Raw genomic sequence first — 24,019 nt, 5'->3', positions numbered from 1 at the left:
CCTCTCGCTTGGCAATGCAATTAATGTGGCCAATACTAGACGTTAGCACGCATCTCGGATGCGCCTTCAATTGACATTTCGGTTAATTTGAGTGTATTAGCAGGGGGCTGATGGGTTTGAGTGAGTGCAAGCTGCACTCGCTTTCATCTCGCAAATGAGGCGGAAGATTTGCCGGCTGTCACAGCTGGCTGTCAGTTTTGGAAAACGTATCTGACCACTTGACAAATCACCCTACGAGTGACAGACGAGCCCAAACACTTACAGCACTTCCTCTCGTAGGCCAGAAACTAGAGAAATATATGGTATGGCCCCAAAGTTGGCCCAGAACGATATTCGCACTCTTCTTCAGCTGTCAGCCGAATTTGGGTCAAATTAATAACGCGTAGTGTGGTCGAGTAATGCCAAACGGCTGAAACACATTCGTCGCCGCCGCCAGAAGCACTTTTCAAAATAATAAAGAAAGCCAAAAAAATAGAAATAAAATGAAAAACCAAATTAAACGCTGCCGAGAGCCAAGATGTCGACATACTATTTACAAAAGAACCCAAAAACAAGCTGCCGTGACACTTTCGATTTCAATTTCGTTGTATCTGTGTGGGATTTTTTTTGCACTTGTATTTTGCTGGCTGTCTCGGCCGTATTGTCAGTTAAAAGTTTTTATTTTTCTTGTGTTTTTTTTTACCCCGTTGTGTAGCTGTGTCGAAGGTAGCGACGACAGGTGCAAAAGTTGGCGACAAATTTTAATGAGTTGCAAAAGGCAGCGGGAAAACATCAAAATATCTACTATATCCACTTGCAGCGGAACATCCGAAAACTGCACGTTATAGAAAATAATTAAGTCAAGTGAAATTATTTAGCGAATTTTAATTAACTGCAATTAACGGAAACTAATGAGTCGTGGGAGTAGAAACGACGAAAATGCCGCTTTAGATGTTAGATCTCAAAATAAGGTAAATGTTCCTGTGATCTTTTAACATTTTATTAAGGAAATTAATTATTTTAAGATCCAAATTGTGGTCAAAAATTAAATTAAAACAAAATATTGTATACCTTGAAATATTTTAAGCATTGAATAGAACGAAGTTCAAGTAACATAAATTATAGAAAATGCAATTATATATCTGCCCATCTAACAGTTAATAAATTATTATCTAATTAAATGTCCCATGACTTGCGTCAGTTTAAGTAGATTTTCAAAAAGATAATTGCAGCCAAAAGAAAAACCAGAATTAAAATTGGGCTACAAAACGAGTGATTATAAAATTCGTGGGCATTGTTGTCGTTGTCAAGTAATTTACGAAATTAATTTATTTTTTATTTATTTCTACCTTCTTTTTATTGTTTTTATTATTATCGCCTGCTGCTTTGCGAATATTGCTTCCTCTTCGGCAACGTAATATAACAAAAGAAATACAGCCGAATGTGTGTGTGAATTTTGAATAAAACGTAATAAAAAACAACAGTAACAACGCAGAAACAACAATAAACAAATAAAAAAAATACGAACGCCAAAGCGAAAGAAAAAATTTCAAGGTCAGCGCCGAAACGTGCATGCAAAAATTAAGCGCTGAAAAAAACGAGCGTTCAAAATAAAGTAAATAATAAAAAACAGCAGCAGCCAAAATCCCAGCGAAAGAGCCAAAGGAAAAAACAAAACAATTTTGGAGCTGCCGAGCTTTCTGCCTTTCGGTTGGTCTTTCTTATTTTCCCAAATTATTTGGCTGCAGTTTCGCAAGTTTAGAAGAAAGAAAGAAAGTCAAGATTCTCGAAGAATTGCGAATAGAAAAGTCAACATTTTGATTCACGTAATTGATGTGAAATTTACATTTCTTTGAACTTGGATATGCTAAATATGATTAATTAACAACAAATACATTTAGAAATATTTTTAAAATAAATAATAACAGCAAAAGTATAAGTTGTCTAATGTATGTTTAATAAATGATAATTAGATTTGTTTATTTTAATCTAACCATACACTTTTAAACAAGATATAATTCTTGATTGCCTTCCTAGCCAAAGCTAATATATAGATGGCTAATTGGCTTAGCATCTTTTGTTTTTCATATTGATTGGTATTACCGAAAGTATTGGTATTTCCATGACAAAACCAATGGAAGAGGCAACCCTTTCCGTCTTCGTTTTCGCTTCCATCACAGACTCCAAGTTGAGTCACAGCTCGTGGGGATTGTGTGGAGCCAAAGGGAGGATGATGTGGATGATGAGGAGAAGAAGGAGGAAACCCAATCGGCAATCGACACTTGTCCTTGAAAGCCAGCCAGAAGAAGAGGCTGAAGCTCAAATGAGCCATGTTGGCAGAGCTGCCAAAATGCAGTCAACGGCGACGCCAACAGACGTCGACGCTCAGCCGATGTCGTCAGCAGCAGCAACATTTGCTGAAGCAGCAACACGGCAGCAATTTTGAAAATTAAGTGATTTAAAGAATCATAATTATGCCAAATTACTTGATTAAGTTATAATTTAAGTAGACTGCAGTGTTTAATGAGGTATAATACCAAATAAGAAGGAATGCAGTATAATTCTACACTTTAAAATCTTAGACAGCACTGCCAGCAATAAAAATGTATCGCAGCACGATACGCAGCTACAGTGAGGGAGTAGCAACATTACCGTTAAACAGCAGCAACATTGTTCCTTCAGGAGTAAAAGTTGTAGCAACAATGTCGAAAGCAACTACGCCTGCAACATGAGTGAAGTTAAGAAAGGCAGCAGCAACACTTCACTAGCAACATCAGCACAGCAACAACTCTGCAGCAGCAGCCGCCGCAACAGCAACATGAGGGACGTAAGCAGCGGCGGCCCTCGAATTTTGGGGCTTGGCTGCCGTCTCTTTCGCGCCCCGCCCGCTCCTACCCCCCTGCTCCATCACTCTCGCCAAATGAACAACTGTCGCTGTAGTCGCTGATTGTTGTTCTTGTGGCTCAGCATAAATTCGCAAAGTATGCGAAATTTATTAGGGTCTGTTTCGCATGTGCCGATGTTGTTGTTGCTGTCGTGGCTCGTCTAATTTAAAGTTCACAGGCAAGCACACACACACACACACACACTTGGCAGACCCATTTGCACACACACTCACCTATCGAGAACTGCTCTCTTGTGTAAGTGAGTGTAACACACACATCGATACAAAACCCGAAATAGCGAATAAAGGCAACACAACAACAACGACTACAACAACAGGGGAGGAAGGCAATAAAAAATGTTTATATTAATTTTTGTATGTTGTTAAATTGGTTTTGCATTGCCGTTGCTGTTGTTGTTGTTGCAGCCTGGCAGCTCGTTCAGCGCTCGTTGTTGTTGTTGTTGTTTTCATTTACTTTATTCCTATTCTTTTCTATTGATATTGATATTTGCTAAACTGTTGGGGAAAAAGGCAAACTAACACACGTGCAGCAGCTTGTGCTATCTTTTTGTGCGTGTGTGTGCGTCACTTTTTGGCACTTTTGCACGCGTGTGTGTGTGTGTGGGTGAGCAGCGATTAAGTTAGCGAATTAATCGCGCGTGCTTGGCGCTCTGCGTTGTAAGTACCTACAAATTGATGTTATGTTTAGCAATCAAATAACAGCGAATTTCTGCATTGATAAGCAATTATTTTCTATAAATAGAGTGTTATTTACCAGCCAAATTAGTGGTATTAAACGATTTTTGCTCGATTTGCAGCTTGCTATTAGTTTTCTTGAGTCTCATTAGTAATTGGTTAAGAGATCATAATTCATTCATAAAGCCCCCTCTTGCTGACTAAGAATTTGGCCGAGAGATTTTCTCATGCTGCACCAAGCTTATTAACCATAAATGAGAGCCCATTCGGAATTAACTGCCCATAAAAAGCAGCGAGTTCTGTGCAAATTGCAGAGGTAGATAAATGTCCATTAAATAGACTTTTATCGAGCGCCTTTCCTGTCACCTTGCCATTACGGGCGCGATACTCAAACATACCTACATACATATAGAGCTCTGGCCATTACATAATCGCCACTTTGGATGCATGACTACGACGCTTTGTGCCACAAGAAATGGCAAAAACAGGCCGTCAAGAGCACAACAGCCAGCAGAATGAGTAGTTGGCCACTAGGAACGATGGCGCGAGCGAAGCGAAGCTAGTTCAAAAACATGTTTTAACCTTTTTCGTGGCGTGCAAAAGCCCAGCCTGGCTTACAAGCTCCAAAATTAACACAAAAAGGTAAGAAATAAATAAAACATAATACGCACACACAGCCACACTTGGCAACGAGAACGTGGCTAAAAAAATTAAGAAGGGTAAGCGAAGCACGCGAAAAATTTGGCATAAATGGCCAAAGACAAAACGCAGCGCCGAAAACAGCGAAAACCCAAAAACCGAATCGCCAATTTCTGCGCATGCGCCGCTGCCTGCGTCGGCGGCACAGTCGGCAGCGCAGCCGACGGCGACGGCGACGTCGCTGTCAAAACCTTTGAGCGGGGACTTAGACGTGACTTACAAACTAAATGCGCTCGCTCAAGGTTAAAGCCGTTTATTTGTAAGCCAACGGCAAAAAACGAAACTGAAAACTGAAAAGCGCCGAAAGAATCTCGCGAAAAAAGTTGAAGTTGATATTTGCCGAAGTTGTATCTTTTAAAAGCGAACCAATCAGCTTGTGCGTTTGTGTGTGTTTTCGCTGGCCAACCGCGTGTTTCAGAACTAAAAGATCGTTTGGAGGTTCTTTTTAACGGTTTATGATTATAAGTTAAAAAAAAAAGCTTATAAAATATTAACCAAGATAATTGGAAGATCTTTAAAGGTATACAGATAAAAGATATTAAATCTTGACATGAATTTTATACTATTTTATGATATTATATATTTTATAATGGTAGTATATCACCATGTGGAGGATTATCGTGTTTATAAAGAGGCTTTAAAAAAAAAAATATGTTTACACCCAACTATCTGAAGCCTTACTAGCTTTTTTATCTACAGATACACACATATATTGTTGGTATCCTAACTTATCTTATATTTATGAAACGCACAGCACGTAGTGTAATGCAGCGCCTATTGTACTGTAAATCGAAGGACCGATCGATCGTGTTGGCCATGCCAACGAATAATGCCATAAGGTTCTCTATTGATCCGCATGGAATATCCGTTAATAATACGCATCTGGGGTCTATTGTTGCAATTGATTGCCCGAGTGGCTTTTGTGCGCGATAAAATGGGACTCAATTAATTAGCGGCCAAGTTTGCAGCCATATCGATGCGAGCTAAGAGAAAAATCGTGTTGCGAAATAAACAAATGATTCAACTTTAACCTGACCCTGCATGTCTGTCACAGATCGGCGGCGGCAGCAGCAGCAGCAGCTGCTGTATTATATACTTTTTTATTCCGATGACATCATTCCAGAGTCGCAGCGATAGTGGCTCAGATGCCCGGGCCATTTGTTTTAATCGCAGCCGAAACAAAAAGTGTTTGCACTGCGCACAGTTGACCAAAAATGTGCATTCGCATTGATTTCGAGTGCAATCCGATGCAATTCGATACCCACCCACAATGCACCCACCCACGCTCGCCATAAGCCAAAGCTGTCAAAATATCAGCTGCAACTAAATTAGTGAGCCTGACAAATGCCAAACAAGTTGTTTGTAGGTGCCACAATTCAAATTATTCAATTAGCATGCATTGCGTATTTTCATCTATTTTCAAAGACGACGTCACCGCCGATTTTCTTGCTTTTTCAGCTAATACACTTGGATATTCGAAGTCAGGCTGCAACTAAAGCGGTTCTTAAACAACTAAAACTTAACTAGTCAGGAGATAATAAATTATATTAAATGGTATTCTTGAAATATCTTATAAAACATACGAAAAGTTAAAACTCGAATTTCTCTTGGTTTTTTGTATCTTAAATCAATTAAGGACTATCTTTAAGTTCTCTGAAATATTCTAAATCATTTACGATTTTATTCTGAGTGTGGATTTAGTATTGCTGCCGTGTTTTTTCTGCTGCTCCTATTAGCCAACACGATCGCGTCGCGTTTGTCCTTCACGAGCCGTCCACCAAATTGGCATCGATTTGGCAGCGGCTTAAGCGGCAGTTACTTTGACCATATGGGCGCTAGCAGACGACTTACCAATCTTTAATGGCTTTTGCGAAAAATACACAAAAAATCAATGTATTAAATGGGAAACAGAACGCGGCGAAAAATCAATTTTAAAATGGCAGGGCGCGCCACGACAGATACTTTTGGCAATTAGCAATAGTTGGATACTAAAACGCAAACACTGGCAAACATCGGTCGCCATGGTAGAGAGCGTGGGATAATTAATACACCGAATTCCACCAAACCCGAAACATTTGCAATAAAACAAGATCGCATGGGATGAGTAATCGGCTATATCGCAGATGCCCTTGACAATGGCTGTATTCCATATAGTTTTCTAATTTATAGCATGGCATCTACTTTAGAAATGTTTAATGACTAATAAACATATTCTAGGCAGCTTGTTGCTGTATCAGAACTTAAAAGGATTTCCTGGAATTCAAAGCTAAGCAAAATCTTAACTATTTATATTTCATTATAATGTGTAATGCTTCAAATATTAATCTTCTTATTGAATATTTATTTATTATAAGTGCTAAAACAGCGACTTAGTATATTTCATTGACTAAGTAATCCATGGACATAACCAAAAAACCCCCTTAATTTGTATATCTAAATTACTTTGAACTTCCATCAGCTGAATAAATGATTAGACTCGACCAAAACCATTTCATTATCATCTTCTTTTGTAAAGTTATTTTCCATAAAATATTTGCAGATATTAATGAGCGAACGAACCTTGTCATTTCCGCAATTGAAGGTAGTTTGGAGCACTATAACATTTGCACTGCGTTTGTGGCCGGGGCAAAGTATCTGTATCTTTCGGTATTTGGATTATTCGATTATCTGGAGTATGCAGCTGTATCTCTCAAGTTCAACTGGCACATTGATGCGACGAGGCATTTGCTGATGATATTTCTGCGATTGTATCTCACACACTTTGTAGCAAACACTCGCGCACGTTCTCAGTTTGGAATTCCTTTGTGCAAATTATTACACAATGCCTGATGAGCCAAGCAAGCACCCAGGCAGCAAACACCAAACAACGAGCCCATAGACGGAAAAAGAGATTCGAAAAGAGAGCAGTTGAAAGACTGGTTGAGGCTAAAACTGTAACCCTCCTCTGGAGCCCTCGCTGCGAACCGCATCAGTGCGAACCGACTGCCGACTGTCCCAGCTTAGATTCCGATCCAGACCCCAGGCGGATGCGATCCGATCCAATCCCTTACGATCTGATCCCTTGGCGCGTCGTCCAAGTAAACAAAATAAACGAAATGGGTTCTATGAAGGCGAAAACTGAGCAAAAAACTTAAAGGGGCAAGCGATATACCCTGCAAAGGGTGGCAAGATACTGTTAGAAAAGTTCGTTTTAAGTTAGTGTAAAAAACTAAGAGGATTTATCTAATAGAACTATCTGTTTCTATAGCTTGCTAACTATTCAACAACCTTTTCTGGTCTAATCATCATCATCCTAGTCTGATTGTCTGATAAACTGAGTGTAATGTATCTTATTAAAGCATGAACTATATCTATGTAGAGCATTCAATTCGTCGGTCATCTTGCTAGCTTTGGCTCTTATGAGTTTTTCGGTGGATTTATTTTGCGTTGCCAAAATTCGTTGCGCTGACGGGACGGAAAGGGATGGGCAAAGTTTACAGCGCTGTTGCTGTCTGAATATATATATACTTATATATATATATATATATATTTCTTCTTTTTTTCAAAACTTTTTTTTGTATTTTTGCGGCGCGACATTTCGAGCAACGATCAAGGGCAAGTTGGACATGCCGCTGCCTCTGCCGCTGCAGACGTCGCTGCCTCACCCTTGAAGAGCTTACAGCGATCTTGCCGATGTATCTGTGCCCTGTATCTGTATCTGAACGGCTTTTGTATCCGCAGAGGGGTATCTGTGTCTGTGTATCTGTGTCTGGGTCTGCGAATAGGGTGTGTGTGAGCTTCTTTTGGAGGGTTTTCGCTTTCAAACGAGCAATTTGCGAATTTCGTCGGCTGCTTATAAAATTGTGTATTTATTCCTCGTTCGCCGACGTTTGCCTGCTAACCTAGTAGCCAGCCAGTCGTTTGCTCTTTTTTGTAAGTCTCGCTTTGTCTCGATTCTTTTCGGTTTCTTTCCGTATCATCCCCAGTGTGTCCCCTGTTGCTCTGAGGATCGCTTTTAATTCTATGGAATTGTCTGAAAATTAAGCACAGGAGGCAAGCACGGAAAAAAAAAGTGCCGGGCCGAAAAAGAAGCATTATGAAATGCTCCTCACATGTTAGACACACATTCAAGCGATCATGATAATGATGATAGTCATCACCAGCTGATTTCCCTCCCGCTCACACCCTATGCTGCGTCTCTGTCTCCCTTTTGTTTATTCACCTTTTCGGTTTTGTCATTATAATTCGGTTTGTGAATTTCAGGTTTTTGCTTTTACAGAAATCATTTCAATTTGCATGTGTGTAGCGATGATAGTGCCATATTGCATTACATTTTAAGGAACTTCTGGGTCTGGGCTTCGTAATGGATCATATAATGGGTTTCTCTTTAAGTGATTACAGCGAATTCCTGAACAATTAAGCTTATTCCTGGAAGCCACGAAATCTGCACTTCACTCTATGCTTAGAATACCTATTAGAATATTGGGTATATTAGAACACCTATAGTCATAAAGATACTATTGTTATATACCCTTACTAACGGATAGAATGTTTAATTTTTGGGATTTGTATTCTGTGTGCTTATCATTGTTGTTACTTGTTTCTTTTACTTGAAATTACAAATAAAGAGTTAAAAGTTATGTATATAATTTTCTTTAAAAACATTATTCTTCTTATTTATCCAGTTTTGATTCCTTTCTGTTTCTATCTATCTATCATTTCTATACCCCAAACTGTTTGTTTTGAATTCTTTTCCAAGTCACAACTACTAAGAGATGTAGATTCTCGCGCAGGACTCCAAGTTCGGCGAATCCTTCAACTGTTATCACTCTTTTTCCTTCAGGATCGCCTCATACTTTTTTTTTGATTATCTTTTTGCTTTTAGGCAGCGAGGCGCCACATGTTGCACTGTCGCATGTGTTGCGATTGTTCACAGTTCACGGTTTTCGTTGCCGATCGCATATTCACAACACTCGCAGATGATTGTTCACACTCAGAAGATCGTTTTTCGTTTGTTTAATCTTGCGCTTTTTTTCTTTTCAAAATTTTGTTTTCAGATATTCGGTTTTATATTTTTGTTGTTGCTTGACGAGCAATAGAAACGCGTGCCACAACGTTGCGGTTGCAGTTGTTTTTAGCGAGTGTTCGTTGCAAATGCTGCAAATAATGCTAAAAGTCTAAAAAGAACACGTCCAGCAACAACTTAGACGACGCGACGTCGCAGTCGCCGCTGGCAGAGCAACAGCAGCAACATCGCCAGTTGCAGCGGTGAATTTCGCATGTGGCAAATGCTGGAGTTGCAGTTGCCCTCTCTCTCTATCTCCCTCTCTCTGTGGACCTGGCCCTCTCTCTCGCTCCGTTTCTCTAGCTCTCTTTCGCACACTTGGCATTAGAATAGGCTTAGTCTTAGATGGGCAACGAACGGCGATCGTTCTCGGCTTCGTTGCCTCCCGAACGCCTTCCGCGCGGCCCCCTTCAACGCCTCTGCCCCGCCCCCTTTTCACGAATTGCGGGTTTCTGCAGCTGAGCAATGAAAAGCTGTCCCAGTGTCTGTGGGTATCTGTGTGTGCGTTAGAGATGCTCGGTTCTTGTGGCACATGTGCTCACTACACTGGACGAAATCTGGGATACTCATTCTAAATTCAATTGATAATGTTCATATGTGATATGGTATGATGATGTATGATTTGAATATTTTAATAAATTCTAACTAAGTTTCCAATTATAGATTCATTTCTGGTTTTTTCACAAGTTAACATGTTTTTAGCATAAACTTCTTATTTAAGTCAACTTTCTTTTTTAGCTTTTACCTGTTCTTTCAGTGCACCTAAGTGGCTCTGAAAGTGCTGTCGCTGCTACTGACTACACACAAATACCAAACACAAGCACACTCATCCTCCACACATATTTCGCACTTGATAAGGGGAAGAGGGAACCATCAGATGCGTAAACTTTTGCAAAAAATGCCCACACAAAAGATTGCGGAGAATCAGGACAGCGAGAAAAACAGGGGCAGATGCTTGCGATATACTGAAGTTGTGTCTTTAGAATAAAATCGTAATATTAATTTAGAAAATGTTCTATTATTGAGCTATGCAATGCACATAAATTAATCAATTTAATCAGGAATTCCATTTCAAAGAAAGTTTGATGATCCGTCACTGTCTTCTAGCTATAACAATGCTTTCGCCCTCTCTTTCGCCCTTTCTCTCCTTGGCTATCACATAGAGGATAAAGTATCTCTCGGTTGCTCGTGTAAAGCAATTCGAATTTCGAACGCCCAGCTGTATCTCACAGATACTTTTCGCACACAGAGATACGGCGAGCGATGCGGTAACCGCGATCGCACGCACTCAAATCACCGAATTCGGAACCGAACACAGACCTAGAAAAAAAACCCGAAGCATCGGCGAGCGTTGGAAATGCGCTAATTATTGGCGAGCTTTCTTCGCGAGCGAGGAGGTTTCTCTTACTCGCCGGCCAAAGAGAATGCTGAAGAGATGGCAAATAGTTTATTTAGCTTAGGGCTCGCATTTAACCTTTGACACGTGCCAGAAAACGCCCAGCCACCCACTGAAAAGTTCGCAAATCAAGCAAACTTAAATGCGAGGAAATCAAAGTGAAAGAAGCTGGAGAAATGGTAGAGAGAGTGAGTGAGCTGGTGAGGTGGGGTGGGGGGTGGTCGACAGCCAACAGCAGTAATTGGCAAGGTCGTTTCGTCGTTTGTCGTAATCACTGCGTTTGCTTTTCGGTCTTCCGTTTTCGTCTTTTTCGACCAACAAAAGGCGAAAACAACAACAGCAAAGACAAACGTCGTCTGTTTGCCTTTGTTCTTTTTTTTATTTTTTGCACAACCGCATTTCGGGTTAGCAGCAAAATTAAAAAAAATATCTGCTTCACTTTTAAGAAAGAAAATTCCATTTAAATCAAGCATTTTATGTTTAACAATTTTAAAATAATATGAGTCAATATGAACAGCGCTTGAAAAAATTCCCAAATTAGTCAAATCATTGCTATAAAGCAATATTATCAAGTCACGATTATAGTTATGTAGGTTCATTAACCTGAACTCAAAATTTGCCAATTTAATTGGCTAAAATCTATCAAGTTATGCTTTTAAAGACACATTTTAGTTACTTATTAATATTTTAGGAGTGAATAACTTAGTGACAAGGAACAGTATTTATATTGATTAACCTATACATTTTTTTATTTTTGATTATTTTCAATATTTTCAATATATGTATCTTTTATTTGAGATATTTTTAAACAAGGTGTTCTTTGAGCTTTTTGTTTTCAATATTTGAGCTATCATAGCGTTTAGTGATTAATGAAATGCATAACCGAAGTAAAACTAATAAATTGTAATTGATTTGACGAGTGCTAAGTGGGCATGGGATGTGTACGTTCTCAGTCGGCGGTCAGGGATCACACGGCGTATGTGCAATGTGGATATTCTTTGGTTAGATATTTTCATTCAATTTCATTTGACTTCCAATGGGCTGAGAATTTCCACACATATGTTTCGTTTTGGCTAACAGCAACCGCGTATTAGACATTAACCATTTTTGCTTTACAAATAAACCCAAATAGATGCCCTAATTTGGCCCAAAAGTTGTGTATAGATAGATCGGCGCACAAATAACCAGCGAAAGTAGGGCGCCAGCTGCCCACCTTACACCTAACCGCCCCCAAAAATGATCGAGAACAATATGGTTTTAATCGGGGCGCGTATTCTGTTGATTATAATGCAAATATTACACGCTGCGGCGATCTGTTTAATAGAGCACTATATACGCGTATATAGATATTTTGCGGCACATAGATGAATATGTCTTACAAAAGTTCTTTTGTTTACCCGCCGCCCCGTTTTCGCCTGTTTAGCATTTGGCCAAATGTGCGTAATTTACTTAGCCCAATTTTCGCCATTTCCAAATAAATTTCTTGTTTACTCGCTTTATAATTCCGCCAGGTTATTGAACCCACCACCCACAAATACATATAGAAAAATGAACCAATTTAGTGGCTCCCACTTGCTATCAAATTCGGAAATTTGGATGAGGGCTGCCATCTCTCGACGCCCTCAATTATGTCACCCTCAAGTATTTCGGGTCGCTCATAAATTACGTTGAATGAATTTAATTGCCACGACGCATAAATCTAAAGCGCTTCAGTTGAGTTTTCGCCGAAAAAAGCGAAGTGCCTGGGCTTGGCGCCGGGCAATTTATTAAAAGTATTAGGCGAAAAATTAAAATGGGCAGGAGGAACATCAAAAGTCGCATGGAACGCAAGATGCGCTCATAATAAACCTGTTTTTTAAACGAAAGAGTTAAATATGTTTAATAAAATGTGCTGGCATACATGCATATTCTACTGTATTGAGAAGATCCAGTTAAAGTTGAAAGTTAATTTTTGATTAATTATTATTAATAATAATAATAATTGGCATATGCCCGCAGTTAGGGTATCAAAGACCCGATGACGACGCAGTGCAAGGAGAATAAAAAATAGAGAACGCGCAAAAAAAAAAAATCGCGCATTTGCCCTTGAAATAAATTTTAGTTTGCAAAAAACAAAAAAAAATAAAAAAAGTAGGAAAAAATGTGCGATTTTTGGCTGCTTTGTTTCTGCTCTGCTTTTTTTTATTCGACCGATTTCTTTGTGTGTTTTATGCTGTTTGCATTTTGTCTAAAGTTTAGATACACTTAAGCGCAGGAAGACGAGACGGGCGACGAAATCGAATGAAACAGAAATAAATGTTTTAGTTTGCATTTGGAATGCTTTGCATGTAATTTAAAAACTGGTCTAGCGGGGCCCCGTCCCAAGCCAAAAAAACCTTCGCTCGATTCGCTAAGTTTGCCAAAATTATGCGCGACTGCCCTCGAGCACCCCCCTCCCCCAGATTCACCCCCTCATCATGCCATCAAGTTGTCGTAATTTATTGTAGACGGCAATGGCAACAACAATTTGGCAAATACGGAAGTCTATATATCTCGCTGCGTTTCTGCCTCTACTGGTGTCTTGGCTTTTTGTTTGCCTTTGTTTGAAATGTAATAAATTTTGGCCAAGTCGCTGCGAAGTCACTGCAAGCCGGTCGCAGATCGATCGATCTGTGTCCCTGATTTTATTTTTAATTATTAACTTGGTTAATGAATCTCGCCGTCTCGAGAGTTCGGAGCGCAGTTCGGATTTGGTTTTGGTTTCGGAATCGAAATCGGATTTGGAACGCGCTGCATGAGAACAGCCTTCAAATCCGCTGACCTTTGCTATTTCGATTTTTGCATATTTCTAGCAAATGCTATTGGACCCGCAGAAAACACCGAAAACATGTTTGCATATGACGCTCGAGCGGATTTTTAATTGCCGCAGCCGTGAAACTAGCTTAGTTCATTGATTCGCTGCCTGGTCGGATTGCGGACTCCAGATTCCAGGGACCAGCTAGCAGCAAGCAGCTCCCTGCTTCCAGAATTCCAATTCCCAGCAAGTGCCGGGCGGTGCATTCACCTCTTGCGTAATGAACACCAACAGCGCCACCAACGGAGCTAAGGACTGGACCTGGTCCAAGGCCTGCAGTTCGCAGTTAGCCAGTTTGGAGGCTGGGTACTTGGATAGTTGGATACTTGGATACTTGGATACCGGGTACTGGGATCTACGCTCTGGAGTTGGCGCGCAGCTGCGTTGCAGAAATTAGAATTAGAATTCGCCTGGCTCTTAGCGCGGCCAAAGAGGAGATGGCCCAGGCTGGAGCCGCTGATAAAGCCATGCACAAAAAGCCAACGCCAAAGTCGCAGTTTTAGATAGGCACTGAGAGAAAAGGACTTAGGTTTAGTTTAAAATAAACAAATATTGGGTCAGAAAGCTACTTGCTATAGGAGATATCCAATAAAAGCAATGGATGTCCAATAAAAAATAGGGCGTCTATAGTAAAATATATACACCAGATTGAACTGTTAAATGAATTAAATAAATAATAAATATTGATAAAAAACTAAATTATATGCTTGAAAAATTTATGTTTATATTTGTTCATATATTTGTTCTATAATTATAAGGTTTGAGTTGAAATATACAGCTATAACCTACTAATTTAAATTACAAACACAATCTGCTATGTAACTTAGTTAAAATCGAGGGATTTTTAAGATCCTGCATTACTAGATTTTAATGTAGAATATTCAAAATAATTTTCCTTGTGCATCCCCGGGCGGGTAATTCCTTTGCGCTACAAAAATAATTGCAAATAAAATGCAAGCAGCCCCGCCGTTGCACCTGAGCAGTTGAGGTGGATACGGGATGGGGCGCGAAGTTGGAGTTGGAGCTGTAGCTGGCTGGGCCAAGAAGACATCTCTTGGCCAGCACCTGTGCGCCAAGGCGTTTAATTCCATACGAAAACAAACAGCCCAGAGAGAAGTGTTGCCCGTGTGCAGCAGTAAATGTTGCTGTTGCTGTTGCAGTTGCAATCCCTGTCCTCGGCCTGAGCAATGCGGCTGTTAAAGTAACAGCATCGAAGAGCCGTTATCAATATCTGGTTTGTCCACTCAGCGGGCGCTGCAGATGCAGCCCAGCATCAGCCACTCGCACATATAGCCATACGTACGTACGTATATATATATATTCAGCGGGATGAAAGGCAGGGGAGGGTAGCGTAAAAGCAGGGCGGCAGATTGGGCCAATGTACCTGAGTGGCAGCCACTTTCAGGCGAAGGAATGCGTTCAGCAGCAACATGGGGCAAGAAGCGGTCCTAGGGTAACTGCAAATGTGGCCATTTATATGGCACAATAAACATTTGGCGTTGCCCGCGCTCGCATAAGTGCACTCGGCAAAAATCAGCAAATCAAATATACAGATTTCATCAAATGCGAGTGTTTTATGTGAAGAAAGTGGAAGAAATGGCCCAGAGATTTTCATAATAAAAATGTATCTCATAGGGTAAAAGTCCTATCACATCAAGTTCGTTGTTCAAACTTAATTTTTGGTTTATAAGCTACTGAATCAAAGATACAAATTACACTACAAGTATTTATTTGCAGTGCTTCCGTAGTTCCCTGTAGTTTTTGTTCCTGTTCTGGAGTGTTATCCCGTGCCGAGGCTTAGTTAGCCAACTATTCCTTGGCCTGGGCTAACCAACGGTTCGCCTCGATTTTTTCTATTAAAATTACCATCAAGATTTACATTTCAGTAGGCAACAGGTTTGGGCCCCTTTTAGGCAAATGTGGGCAGCAGCATCATCAGCAGGAGCAGTCACTTTTCGAAGGGTAGGGGGGATACTTGGAGGTCCGTGGTCGTGGCTAAATGCCTTGGCGGCCTCATCTGCCCACTCGCCACTCGGAGCGTCCAGAAACGCTCAAGTCAAGTGGAAAATTGCAGGCATTTGCGGTTGCTCCCATTTTGTTCGCGTTTAATGTCCATATTTAGCTGCGGGAATCAAGCCGGCGAATGAATGAACCGGCCAGATCAATCTGGAAACAATGGCTATAGCAAATATAGCTTATCGTGGGCCGAGATTGCTTGTAGAGTGCTGAAAGTTACCGCGAGAAGATGGCAGGACTTATTTTTACTGGCCTAAATTCACCGTATGAACGGCTGAATAAGTAGGAAGTTAATTGTGTGTTTTAAATCAATTTCAAATGGCTATATATCCTAATGTTTAAACTATAAACTGTACTAAAACAATGTAGAGCAAAATCAATTGGTTTTCAATAGTTGTTCGGCAGTTATTTCTTTATTGGTTCTTGACCAGAGTGCATTAACAGCAAAATAACTATTAACGATATTACTTAATTAAAACAACTTTTACATTCTTAGAAAAACAACAACAAACATGGCTTTTATGGCCCAAAGTTAGACACAACCTTAATTTTCTTCCATAACATTTCAATGCCAATAAATAACGAAACGCTCAAACTTTAAATAAACAATTTTCAAAAGCCTTCGCCATCATTGCCCAATAAACCATTTATTTGGTTAACAGTTAGGCGAGGAGGCACAGATTCATAATCGCCAAGAACAGAAGTTCCTTGGCCAAGTGATTTTCGAGCGGCCATCTAAAAGCCAACTGGCCATTCGCCATGTGCAAACGTCAATCGACGGCTGGCTGGCCAGGCAATAAATTTTAATTTCATTTAACATTTTACAAGCCTTCACAAGGCATAAACGGAAATTTAAAGCAGGTATACGCTCGAAGAAAATCAAATTGCGGCCCAACTAGGAAGCGAATGGCCCACCACCATCCTTATGACTCGCAATCCCCTCGATTCTCTAGCAATTCTACGCATTAGGACATCCAATGGCCCAGTCAGTGGAGGGGGTGTAAAGGTATGGGGGGTCTGAATCCATCTAACAGCACAACGATGTATAAAACAATTTAAATATTGCCGCCGCTGCACTTGCAACAACAACGCAGGAAAAGCGAGAAACTTGTTCTACACGCAGACGAAATTTGATGCACTTCTCTTAAATAAACAAACTATACTTCTTATGACGCAAGATATCTAACAATTCGATTTAAAGAAAAGCTTAAATCTGTTATTATAGTTAATGAGTTGCATCCACTATCATATTATGCTATTCATTATTTTCAGTGCAGATAGGTTCGCGGATGCATCCGCAATCTGAAACGGCCAGCCGACGCTAATCTTCATCATCCGCATTCGCATCGTGATCATCGTGTTCGTCAACTGTGTCAGCTATAGGCAACCAAAATGCAATCGGGATCGAGTCGAAGAGTTTGGGGAAGGTACACTTACACAGAAAGAAAAAAGTAGCAATAAACTTAAGGTGCAACTAGAATCTAGAATCTGCATGTATCTTCAAGTTATTATAAAATAAATAGCATCTAACAAAAAATATAATTGAAAAAATTAAACTTTGTAAAACAACAAGAATCCTTAGCGCTAAATCTTTGCATTGGGATCATCAATGCCAGTCAATCAACTATAGATACTTTTAAAGATACTTTTTTTTTTAACAATGAAGAACAATATTTAAATTTCTTCAAGTACAGAATCAGGGACTCTAGCTGGACCCCGGAGACCTGCGAAGATGCGGAAGATCAACACGCATGGGCCTGGGCATTAGCCTATGTGTGTCTGGCTGTCCACTCTGCTGGCCAGCGCCATGTTCATTTAAATCTACAACTTTTGGAGGGACAACTTGACTGCGACTGGAAATGGGAATAGGAACGGGAACGGGAATGGGAATGGGAATGGGAATGGGACTACAACAACAGCAGCGACTGCCATGTGAGAAAATTGCGCACTTGAGCAGCCTCGGCCTGAGCTTTTCCCCAGCTGGCTGCGAAAACCTTCGGGGCTGGTCCGGTTCACTGCGATTGCCTCTTATATAAAATGAAAATTCCTCTAACAACAAATGTTTGTCCATCCACGGGCAAAGGCACAGCCACATCCTAGTACCTACACTGCAAAATTACCATGCCTGCTTTAATTTTCTATCATTTTTAAATATTTTTTAAAGAAAGCCGTTCACTTAAGAAAAGAAATCAGTCGTATGAAATAATAATAATTTAAATAAATATGTTGTTATTAATCTATTGATCTAACCCAATTCCAACCTTAATATATTAAGTATACGCCACGTATTACACTATTAATCGTCGACCATTTTGTGTTCTTCACTTTAAATCCTTTTCTTAACTTTAAACTCTTTTTGCCGAGTGTTGTGGCATGCGGCAACCTGGGGCAAATGAAGCCAATGCGCTTATCTCGAATTCATTATTGAAATACTCGTCCCCCTTTTTTTCGTCCCAGGAAAAGGCCCTAAAAAAATAAAAAGAAATCGGTTGGGGCGGGGAGGCCAGCTAACGGTAAACGGCAAGGGATCAGGGGCAACATCTTAATGAAAATTGAATTCTATGTTTATTACGCAGTGCAAACACTTTAGAGGAGAGCCCGGCCCTGCACATAACCTTTTGAGTGCGATCCCCGAGATGAAGTCCATCGGCCAGAATCTGGCCAGAAACCAGAATTGGGACCCTAGGTCTCGATTTGGCCAACATCGCTCGATGGGCAGAGGGGCGTTGGCGGGGGGGCAGAGAGATAGAAAGAGCAAAGAGGACTCGTAACAACGGCAACATGTTCGGCTGATAAATGTAATAATACTAATGGAATCTAAGGGGCCCAAAGCTTTAACCACGATCTCGTAATGCACTAAGAACATAAAACCCAAATGCATTAATACGACTTTTAACTCGCTTTGGTTATTTAATGCAGAACAAGTGGTGATTAAAAGGTTTATAACATTTTTTTATATTATTAAAAAAGAAGAAAAATGTAATGTATTATATTGAGAAAAGATGTATAAATAAATTTTTTGGTTATGCCCAAGAATACTCATATTAAATATATTTCTGCATATATGTAATATTCAATTTAACTGGTATTTTTGGTAAATGTTAAATTTCCTACTCTATCATTCTTCACCATATGAGGTTGAAACTCGCCGCATCAGGTTGTGGCGAACGGAGCCCTGCGCTCCATGGAATGGGATTGGCTCTTGTGGGATCCCACCACTTCGACCTCAACCTGCCTGTCCAACTGTCATGACAAAGTGAATGCATCCTCGGAAATTCGATTAGCCTGGCATACCATCCGAAGTCAAGGGACAGCGACATTCTGAATCGGCGGGCCCCAATCCGCAATCCGCGATCCACCGACGACCAACCACCAGGCAGGAACCAGCAACCAGCACCACCAACAGCTAGGCCAACTCACAGCGAGTGGCCGAGTGGCTCAACACCACCCTGCCACCATCCCATCCCAACCCATCCCATCCCATCCAGCATCCAGATCTCCCCCTCACTTATCACACACACACACACGTGCACCGTGCACCAACATATGGGCACACAATTACATGGGCCACATGCAACTAGGAAGCAAAATGATCTGGCCTGCCAGCACCAACAAAAGCAGCACCACCAACTATCGTCCACAAACCAGCAACAAGAACCGCTCAAAGACCTTGGTATGGGGCCAGAGCCCAGTGCAGCCGAGAAACGGGCTATACAGAGAGACCTCAATAGCATGGATATACATATACTCTATTTTCGCTCCTCACAAGTTTTTATCAAAGCATCAACTCTACTGAAAATTAGAGTTATTATTACCCAAATTACGAATGAAATGTTCTGCTTTTCTATAAACAATAAATTGATGGAAAATACATATGCATTGTTCAAATGGATGAAAATAACATTTTATATTTATATAAAACCATATATATTTTAATCTATATATTAGAGTCCACTATTGGATTCTTCTACAATGAAAACAATATCTACATAATATACACATATATAGCCAAAGGCATCTACGTCCAGTATAGGCTGTATCCACTGCAAATGCAACGGCAACCTGCCACACGCGGCCTACGTAAGTGGCAAGATCGCACACAGCCGCAGCAGCAGCAGCGTTGCAGTTGCAGTTGCATTTGCTTCAAAGGATGCCAGGCGAAAGGTGGGCAGGTTGGTTGGTCGGTTGCCAGGTAGGTTGGAAGGTTGGTCCATGTGGGACGCCTTCATGCTGATGCTACGGCTTCGACTTGGGCATCGGCTGCTGCTGCTGCCATGCCCCCAAGTTGTTGCATTGATTTAGCAAACATGCATTTTTATAGCCTTACAACGCGCCCAGCTAACAGCAACAGTAACAACGGCAACAAGTTTCTCTATTATTTATTCCACGCTGACGGCCACAGCACACTGTCCATAATACTTTTGAAATAATTAGGTAAAGGGGGGACAACCTAGTATATATTGTATTTTTGGAAAATATTATTAAGCCACACAGCATGTGGAATCATGAAATACTATCGAATTGATTGATTTCAACTAATATAGTTTGAAAAATCTCCCTTTTTTCGAGTGTGTGCACTGGCTTGAAGGCATTTCCATGTCCGTCCCTGTCTTCAGCTCCTCCCTTTCTATTTGCCACCTCACTTGCCGTCTTTTTCCTCGCTGATTATTTTGATAGCACGAGGCGCACAGCTGCAGGAAAGTCGCAAATTCTGCGCATGCGCAGCAGCATCTGCATCTGCACACCGAAAAAATGAGGAAAATCGCACAGCTCTTGCCGTGCAACGGATTAAAGTGTTATTAATGTTTATTACGGCTGAATGAGTTTTAATGTCCGCCGAGGTTATCATTAAAATGTTGTTAGAATTTGAATACCACGTGAGAACAAACAGAGTCCGATCGGCAAGTCTCTCTCCCGCCTTTGCATCTCTGCCTCGCTTTTGGCCTGGTCAAAACCAGGGGCCACGTTGCAAGCGGCCGAGCAGGAAGAGCGTGTACTTTATTTTGATTGAAGCTGCCATGGAATTTCTTTTGTGTGTTCGTGGAGATTTTTTAATGATCGGTGACAGGATTATTAAAGTCATTAAGCGGAAAAAGAAGCACGGAAAGAAAATATGACTCATTCTAAGTGAATCAGTAGGATAACAACTACAATTTAATGAAAAATCACAAGGATTAGATACTTATATTAAATAATTAAATACTGTAATACCCCAATAAAAAAGAAACATTTTTGTTTTCTGACTTTTAACATCGTAGTTTGCTTGAATCACTTGTTAAGTCAGTCTATACTAACTCTTTTTTTCTCCCAGTGCACTGTTGTTGGTGGAGCTCGGGACCTAATAATGTTAACTGTAACTGGCGATAGCAGTCGTAAAAGCCGCCACTTGCAACGACCAAACCCCATATGCTGATGCCAAAGTTGCGGTCTGTGCCGCCCGATCATAAAGGCCTCGGTTCTCAGGAGCAGACTGGAAATTGTGTTTGGGTTCTGTGTGTGCGGGTTGTGCTTTTAATTAGGGTCATCAGCGGCAAACTATGCGAGAGCCCCAAATTACAGGCAAGTGGCCAAAATGCACCGTGCCAAATGATGGCCACATAAAACTGAATGCTCTAATTGCTTGTAATACACATTGTTGCAAAAAGGAAAACACAGTTTCGACTTGTCACGAGATTGAAACTTTTTTCGGCACAAGCAACAGTAGTTTCCATCAAATTACGAACACTTTTGAGCTGGGATATTTTTTATAGAAATTGATTTCTTTTTATGGTATCTAATGGGTTAAATTTGAAGTCGTAAGAGAAATTTCACAGCTGCCACTACTTATGAGTGTGGGCTTTGGGATAAGATATCCGGTGATCAGATTTAATGTAAAACATAAAGTGCAGAGGAAATTACAAATTTTCTCTATAGCTGATAATATGATCGAACTGAAAGATAATCGTAACGAGATATAATCTTAATTCGTAGTAAGAATATCTGATATGTATTGTAATCCTTGAAAATACTCAAAGTAATGGATGCAAGCTTCCCCGTTTTGCTATTACTTGGATTAAGCTTGAAGAATTTAGCACAGGAATTTCACACCCCAATAGAACTCTTTGAAACCTAATCCACATTAATGGCTCTTCTCTTCCGCAAATGCAATAAGGATGCCTTCGGCTGAGAAATCCTTGATGCCTGTTAGCTGAAAACAGTCCTACGCATAAAACAAAACGATGCCAAGTCCATGGTGTGTCCTTGATGTTGTATTTGTTGTCTTACAATGGCTCTCCTGTTCGCGCCTTTGACTGCACTTACTCTCTTCATTTTTTTTCTCCCGTGCCCCATTGTTGTATGGTGTCCTTATTTTCCTCCTTTGGCGGCTTAAGCAGCAATTTCTCCGCCAACTTGCGCAAGTCGGCGGCTGGCTTTTCATGTCAGGCGGCATTAATGTCGGCACGTTTATCAAATTGCAGCTTACAGCGCGTTGCGGAGCATCTGAAGTCGTTCACTGACTAAAAACTGAATTATAGCCGGTCGGCGGAGAAGCGAAACCGTGAGGATGTCAAATGACAGCCAACCACGTACTCGTCAAATTATTGACACTCGGCTGGAAATATGAAAAATGGCGAATGGCGAATGGAAAATGCACCCGCAGTTTCGCAAGTAAAGTTGCCACAGCATCCTGCTGAAATTTGAAGGTCTCGTCGCATTATGTAATGAAAAGTTGCCGGTTCACGCAACTGCCACGCCCACACAAGCCCACAACTACATGCACGGCAAGAGCGACGCGTGCACTTTCTTGGTCAAGGTCATGGCGGAATCAGCGATGAAGAAGGAAATGGAAAAACCCAACAACTAAAATTTCAAACACGAGCCAAACGAGACGACGCCCAAGTGGGCGGCCAGCAATGTTGGAAAACGCTTTTCTAATACGAAGTAATAGCGAAAAAGGAACTCGAAAAAGGGGGTGGTTTGATTTAGAGGGGTGCAACACTGGAAGAAATTGGGGAAAACTATTGGCAATTACAAAAAATGTAAGCTGTACACACTGCTCAAGAAAGTAATACAATAAAATGTAAACTGAGTTTAAATTAAACTTTTATTTAAAAGCCAAGCTTAAAGCCTATTTCTCGATTTGTAAATAGTTCCAGTTTTTAAAATATTATTTTATCGAAATTGAGTTAATTATATTCAAGTGCACTGGTAATCGATTGAGATTTCAGTAACGGCGAACAATTGAATTCAACTCGAACTCGGTCGGCAAAAAGTTACCAGACAAAGGCGGCTCCAAACTCCTCCGAAAGCTGCAACTCCTCCGTTTTCCGCGAAGTTTCTGGGGATGTATGGTGGAAAGGGGCGTGGCAGATGCTATATAGATGCAGTTCGATGCCGGTCGCAATTAGCAGGCAAAGCAAGTGGAGACTGCAATTTTAATTGCTTAGCGCTGCGCCATCTGGGGGACAAAAAGAGAGCATTGCATTTGTGCATTTTTCTTCTCTCCGCTTTTTTTCTCCTCCCCTCTTATTTATTTTTTCGACCGTTAGATGCGAGATGGCCAAGTGTGTATGGGATTGGGATCGCTGTCTCATTTTGCAATAATCAGCGACAGCGAAATGGAGCACAAACGTGGCTAATTGTAAATTGTTGCAGTTGAAATTGTTACCAGTGGCTGGTGGTGTTTCAACTGGTCGCAAGTCGTAAGAGAAAACACCGAGCATGCACCGCTCATATGTTAGAAGCAACATGAGCAACAATTGCTGCACCATCGCAGCAACATCATATCATCTCATATCGACCTGGAACCATTGAGATGCCATCGACCGGCCGAACGGGGCGTAATCGTTATGAGGCATCGTTAAAAGGTTCCACATGGCATCGTAAAAATTTGTGCATTAATAAACATTATGCAACATGCGACAGAAAAATGATGAGACGACTATCAACACTGTGATTCGTATGGTTATTTTGAATGCTGCACTGCAAAGAGTTCTATTTCTCCCCATGTAACTTAAAACTGTTGAATCAAAATCCTAAAAATATATTTTTCTATGGAAAAAATCTCGGATTCATTTACTATATGTTCTTGCCTCTTTATGTTAACAAAAAAAACTAATCAACTATAAACTAAAAAACTACATATTTATGTACATATATAGCTATAGTACTTGACTTATTTTTCCAGTGTTGTTTTAGTTTCTACGGAAACGATGTCCTTATTGCTTTCCCAGTGACAAAGTAACCCATCCAGCCAATTCTGTGTGTGCAACTTGACCCCCCTGCGGCGAGTGATTTTTTTTTTCGAAATAGGTGGCTAGTGGATGGATCGCAGTTATAACGAGATTCAGCCCGACCAGTTACCAGTTTACTGTTGTGCATTTAACGATGCGTTTATTAGTGCCACAAGGGAGATCGTGATCGGAAGTTTAGAGGTGCGGGCCTTTTAATGCCCCTTTATCTGTATTATCAACGCACTCGGCTATCTATTTT

At 40.7% G+C, this 24,019-nt stretch overlaps 1 protein-coding gene and 1 long non-coding RNA gene across 5 annotated transcripts in view; one reads left to right on the top strand and one right to left on the bottom strand.

Moving 5' to 3' along the window:
• Positions 1-24,019, bottom strand: part of LOC6727559 (sex determination protein fruitless) — a 100,566-nt gene that overhangs the window by 56,897 nt on the left and 19,650 nt on the right. The gene's annotated exons all lie outside the window — the stretch shown is intronic.
• On the top strand, positions 302-17,713 carry LOC123327315. The gene is made up of 3 exons (XR_006541967.1): positions 302-950; positions 16,820-16,974; positions 17,242-17,713. It is a non-coding gene; the product is annotated as an uncharacterized LOC123327315 (long non-coding RNA).

This window comes from Drosophila simulans, chromosome 3R (genome assembly GCF_016746395.2).
Source record: "Drosophila simulans strain w501 chromosome 3R, Prin_Dsim_3.1, whole genome shotgun sequence".
In the NCBI taxonomy this organism is placed as follows: Eukaryota; Metazoa; Arthropoda; class Insecta; order Diptera; family Drosophilidae; genus Drosophila; species Drosophila simulans.
The sequence above is the reverse complement of the archived record's forward strand: the minus strand, read 5'-3'. Positions and strand labels throughout refer to the sequence as shown.